Source organism: Pollicipes pollicipes, unplaced genomic scaffold, assembly GCF_011947565.3.
Source record: "Pollicipes pollicipes isolate AB1234 unplaced genomic scaffold, Ppol_2.1 Scaffold_7261;HRSCAF=8764_pilon_pilon_pilon, whole genome shotgun sequence".
NCBI classification, from domain to species: Eukaryota; Metazoa; Arthropoda; class Thecostraca; order Pollicipedomorpha; family Pollicipedidae; genus Pollicipes; species Pollicipes pollicipes.
This window is the reverse complement of record NW_023597054.1, coordinates 16,154,107-16,160,336: the sequence shown is the minus strand read 5'-3', so window position 1 is coordinate 16,160,336 and position 6,230 is coordinate 16,154,107.

Below are 6,230 nucleotides of genomic sequence, written 5' to 3'. Positions count from 1 at the left end.
TACCATTAAGAACGTCAGTATTTTCTAAAAAGTGAGTGTGTTACTCCCTCCAGAAAGCGGCTTCGTGCAAAATGCGCTAAAAACTAAAACAGCTTTGAGTCGAAACAAAATTTTAATGCAACCGAATTAAGCATAATAATAAAGGCACCTTCTGTCTCACACTCTTTATTACGGGGGCAGCAGCAACGAAATGGTCATTATATAGTGTTTTACTGTTCACAAGCACATGAGCGAAAGTGACGTTCCCCTGACTCGAATCATGTCACGCTTATCCTGAAGGAGCCTTCACGTTGGACGCTCCTTTGCTTTGATATACCTACACTTACCTCTCACCCGGTGGGTCTTATCCGACAAATAATGCAGAAATGTAACGCAGCTGTGTTTTAAAACATTTTACTCTCTGCTAGACAATTGCTTTTTTCTGCAGTTTAAGATTAACAATATATCTGTTAAGTTCATATCCTGGCACGCTTTCCGTGCATGGCTCGTTCACCAACGCTTACACGCCCTGATTCCGATAACATAGCCCGTTGACATTTTTGTATTGGAATTCCGGTGTCTGGGAATGTCGTTATGTCCCGACGTTCAGAGACATTTTATGTTTATAGCCCTTTTTGAAACGCATTCTGGTCTGCGAGTTCCTTTCAGCACCTATCTTATGTCTTACCTCTCTTTCAGACGGCTGCCTAAATCAAATAATTCGGAGCGGTTCCGCGAGACCAAAAAGAAAGAAAAAGTCCTGACATTCAATGGTAAATATGCGCCCAAGAGGGGAAAGCGACCAGCCCAATGCCTATGGAGAAGTTGGGGGTATAATTCAGGGTTAATTAAGTTGAACTCCCGGTGGATTTCCGAACTTTAAATTGCACTTGTAGAACGGCCTCCATTGGGCAGACCCAGGCCCAGAATCCGTCACGCAATAAATGTGACAGCTGAGATTGGAAGAGAAATTGCAATCGAACGACCAATAAAACCCTTTCCGCACGGCTTCCTCAGCGTAATCAGGGTGTCCTGTTACAACCAAGGGCCAACGATAAATAAGAGGTTCGCAGGTGCCGAGGCCTGAGATGAGAGGGCCCTGAAACAAAGAGGAGACGACCTCACGGAGAAACGTGGGGGCTTAACGTCATCTGGCTTCAAGTGCCAAAGTGGATTAGATCATCCCAGTCCAGTACGCTGGACGTCCGCTCGTTTGATGCGCCCGTTTGGTTGGCTCCAAATTCGTCTGCTTGTAAACCGGAGGATTTAATAACTCAACCGGCCTACGCGGTACACAAATGATGCTCACACGACGTTAGTGGTTCACTTCCTAATACCAGCGTTGCAGTCGCTACACAACCGGCGCGGCTGCTTCCAGCCGCAGCTCAATGGATACACATGCGTCCATTGGTGCGACATTGAGACGCCCGCTGCCGGTGCTATTTTGGTTCACTGTTGATAGCGGTGAGTGTGTGTGTGTGATGGGACTCTGCGATGGACCATTTGGAAGCTATCTCCAGAGCATTAGCAGCCGACGCCAGGCACCAGAGACGGTCGGTCTACGTTGGGTTATCAGAGCTGGCAGCGACCTATCTGAGGACACTCCCAGCCTACTCCTGTGATCGCGGAGAGGAAGCAGCTTTTCAAGATAGATATGCTCGAGTGTTCCAGCACCCTGGCCGCTTCTGGAGGCTGGAAGAGGACTATTCGGCATCCAGACAGTTTCATTCCATAGCGATCGAGAGAGGCCCGCCCGATGCAGCAACGGAGATGTCATACCCCTTTATACGGACGGAAGACCAGCGCCATAGCGCTGATCGTCGCCGGAGGGACGGCTAAGAGCCACGCCCACCCCACTGCGGGCACCTGCGCCGGTACCCCGCCACGCCCCTGAGCTGAGTGGGGTCGGTCAGACAGGTGACCGGACGAGCAGCGGGCTTATTCGAGCCAACCGACCGACCCGGCGGCACCAGACAGATCGATGCGGTCCCAGTGAGGCGCGCCTTTCAGTGACGTGGCTTGAGGCGCCGACAGCTGACCAGACACCAGAGGCAGTCTGGTGACAGGCCCCCGGTACAGGCCCTGACAATAGGCACCAACAGCTGACCAGACACCAGAGGCAGTCTGGTGACAGGCGCCCGGTACAGGTCGTGACAACAGTACCAAAAGCCTTATCAGCAGCCTCCAAGCACAAACCCTGGCACTGGATTCTAATCACAATCTGAGCACGTGCCCCGGCCGTTCACCCGGGTGACAAAACGACCAAGTACCCCGGCCGCCCACCCAGGCAGCAGACGGATTACGTGCTTCGGTCGCAGGACCCGACGAACAGACCCTGGCCACCGACTTTGAGCACAGACTCTGGTCATGGACGCTGACTACCGACGCTGACATCAGACATCATGACATCTGACATCTGATATCAGACGCTGACCACAGACGCTGACCACAGGCCGGGACAAAACCTCTGATCGGAGATCCTGACACACCCTGTTTCCACATCCTTGTCCGGCTCAGCCTGCTGTCCGCCCACTTTTGCATCAGTCCCCGGCTGAGCAGACCCCACCTGACCAGCCCCACCTGAGCATCCCTCTCACCTGAGTAGGCCCCATCTGAACACACCCCATCTGAGCACATCCCCATCTGGACAGCCCAACCGGAGCACACCCTCACCTGAGCAGGTCCCACCTGAGCAGACTACATCTGAGCGGATCCCATCCAAACAGGCCACATCTGAGCACAACCCCACCTGAGCAGACCCCACCTGAGCAGACCCCACCTGAGCAGCCCCACCCGAACAAACCCCGCTTGAGCAGATCCCGCCTGAGCAGACCCCATATGAGCAGATCCCACTGAGCAGCCCCACCTGAACAGCCCCACCTGAACAGACCCCACCTGAGCAAATCGTACCTGACCATCTCTCACCTGAGCAGATCACACCTGACCCTACCACACCTGAGAAGACCCCACCTGAGCAGACCCTGACGACGCAAGCCCTGACCAAAGGGGCCATCCTTGTCGCAGCCGAGCCCGCTGCCGGATGACAGGCCGGCCGTGGAACTGCCAGCGAGCGAGCGGGCGCGGGCCGCGTTCTTGCCTCCCCTGGGTAAGTACGGTCGTTCAGCCGGCGCGCCGCCCCGCCCAGACGAGCTAGCTGCGAGACGCAATCGTCGAAGCCGCTTAGTCGCCGCCTGCCGCCAACGGCGGCCGCCGGGACGCAACACGTGATCTGCGCGTCGGAGCCGCCTCAGCGCACCGCGTCGGAGCCGTCCCTCCTCAGCGCACCGCGTCTGAGCCGTCCCTCCTCAGCGGTCCGCGTCTGAGCCGTCCCTCCTCAGCGGTCCGCGTCGGAGCCGTCCCTCCTCAGCGGTCCGCGTCGGAGCCGTCCCTCCTCAGCGGTCCGCGTCGGAGCCGTCCCTCCTCAGCGGTCTGCGTCGGAGCCGTCCCTCCTCCGCACCGCTTCGGAGCCGTCCCTCCTCAGCAGTCCGCTTCGGAGCCGTCCCTCCTTAGTCCGCGTCGGAGCCGTCCCTCCTCAGCGGTCCGCGTCGGAGCCGTCCCTCCTCAGCGGTCCGCGTCTGAGCCGTCCCTCCTCAGCGGTCCGCGTCGGAGCCGTCCCTCCCCAGCGGTCCGCGTCGGAGCCGTCCCTCCTCAGCGGTCCGCGTCGGAGCCGTCCCTCCTCAGCGGTCCGCGTCGGAGCCGTCCCTCCTCAACGGTCCGCGTCGGAGCCGTCCCTCCTTAGCGGTCCGCGTCGGAGCCGTCCCTCCTCCGCACCGCGTCGGAGCCGTCCCTCCTCAGCAGTCCGCTTCGGAGCCGTCCCTCCTTAGTCCGCGTCGGAGCCGTCCCTCCCCAGCGGTCCGCGTCGGAGCCGTCCCTCCTCAGCGGTCCGCGTCGGAGCCGTCCCTCTTCAGCGCACCGCGTCGGAGCCGTCCCTCCTCAGCGGTCCGCGTCGGAGCCGTCCCTCTTCAGCGCACCGCGTCGACGCCTTCCCTCTTCAGCGCACCGCGACGGAGCTGTCCCTCCTCAGCGGTCCGCGTCGGAGCCGTCCCTCCTCAGCGCGCCGCATTGGAGTCAGCGCCGCACGGATGCCATTCCGCGTCCGCCGTCCGTCTCGATCAGATATTCTCGTGGTGCCCGTGGCTGTCCAGTACCGTGCTAGATATTGCCAGAAGGAGCTGTCACGTATCACGCCGGTAATCCCCGTGGACAGTCAATTATTTCCCCGATGGACAGTTAGCTATTGCCCCAGGAGACCGTGGAATTATGCTCCGAGCAAACGGTGACTCATTACCTAAGCAGACAGGGCTTGTCGCAGCGAGGATCAGGGAGAAAATGGTGTCTTTCTATTAAGCAGGACTTCATATTACAAGGGATGCAGTAGAGCTTCTACTCTCTACATGCTCTTAGGCAAGTCACCAACTGGTTGGCTTCGCAAAATTTTCCAAAAACAGAGATGATGATTAGTTTAAGAAAAAACAGGAAGAAAGAAAACATTCCTAAGTTGTAAGTTCTTCAGCTAGATTCGGGCTGCGTAAAAGTTGCGGTCATTAAGTTGCTTTGGAAACAAAATATGAGTGTAATTTTCCTTCTGCACAACATACTCGAGAATGCATTCTGAGTTTCCAGGAGAAAAGTTGTAGCTTCGCGCAGCCGCGGCCTCCGTCGACATCACTTGACACGAAACATACGACAGCACGCAAAGTATTGGCAGCAATATGGCAGGTTTAATATGCGCTGGAAGAAAACAGCTATCTTGAAAAGATGAAAACGCGATGAAAACTGTGGCTGGACAGCTGTTTGTCATGGATGCGGGATTTACGTTACACTTTCTTTCGTGTCGCCTTTTTGTCGGTTTCGCCTTCTCTGCATGCCAATAAACTAGATTTGTCTGTCCACAGACCTGAATACCGTGCCCAGTAAGCCGTGCGCACTTAAGTTGCGCATTGCTTTGCTGTTGACGGTGCTTCGGCACGTTGCTATCGTCACGCTGCTTTGTGTCAAGCTGGTGCAATACAAGAACTGCGCCACCAGAACCGCATCGAGAGTAGGTTGGGTTATCCCTTTCCAGTCCGCTAGGAACGCACACACACAGCAGACCGCCGGCGCAGGGGCCTTGCCTTACCAAATTTATGACACGTATAAATATGTACGTGATCAACTTTTGGCGGTTTAAAATTCTTGTCAGACACGCAAAACAGAGGATCGAGAGCAAGTGATGTTGTCTTACGACACGCCGGAGCTGGCGCGTGCCTGTAGAGAGGTAACCCGGTTTTCCGTGGAAATATTTTGAGTTGCGCAGCCTACCCACCCCTACCCCACCCCATTATAGCATTTTGCGCATACCTTGCACCAAATGATCTCCCTGGGGGCGAAAACAGCTGGGATGGGACTGCCCCTCCTTCATCGATATGGAAAAATGTTTTAAAGGATGTTGGCGATATTTTTACATGTCTTATCGGCATGTGAAAACAGCCCCGTAATATTACGCATACAACTGCATTTTCCTTCCCTGATGAAATCACATGGGATCAGAATTAAAGCGCATCAACTGGATATTTGGTTATAGACTTACAAGGAACTTTTCTTCCTCCGCATGCCGTGAGAATCATCTGAGGAAACAGCAAGAGACTTGTGGGATGATTAGCAATGTGTGTCGAAATCACCTGGGAACAACATCAAGGGACTGAAGAAATGGTCGGTGATGTGGCTCGTTGTCGAAATGTCTCATACTACCTGGCACTGGCTCACAACGTTCTATCTGCCGAAAGTCCCTGCATTGCACAGATTCTCCATGGATGGTTTCATAATGCACATAGCTTAATGTAGCCGGGATTCAAGAGCGCGAAACAAATTGGGGGGGGGGGGGGCTCCTCATTGTCCACACGCCTCAACGGGTGCAGAGCCGCAGTCGCTGCGCCGCCCAGGCTGCAGGCGCGGGCGTGCGCTTCGTCTATTTCTCGAGATCGTTTTCGGGAAAATCAAAGGATCATTAGGCCACGGAACTAAATTCTGGTCCGCCCTCCTTGAGCGAGGGAGACCGGCCGGCGAATGGTGACGAAACTCCACCCAAGATGGAACTCATTACAAGGCATTGTGCTTTGGAAAAGAATGTTTTTCCTACATCTCTTGGAAGGCCTTTTGCTCGGTCCAACTCCGCCTGCTTCTTTAATGATTCTTTCAGTGGAGAATAAGGACGTATCGTTCACGAAAAAACATTAGACTTATTTGTAAGCGGTAGGCAATGATTGCCAGCG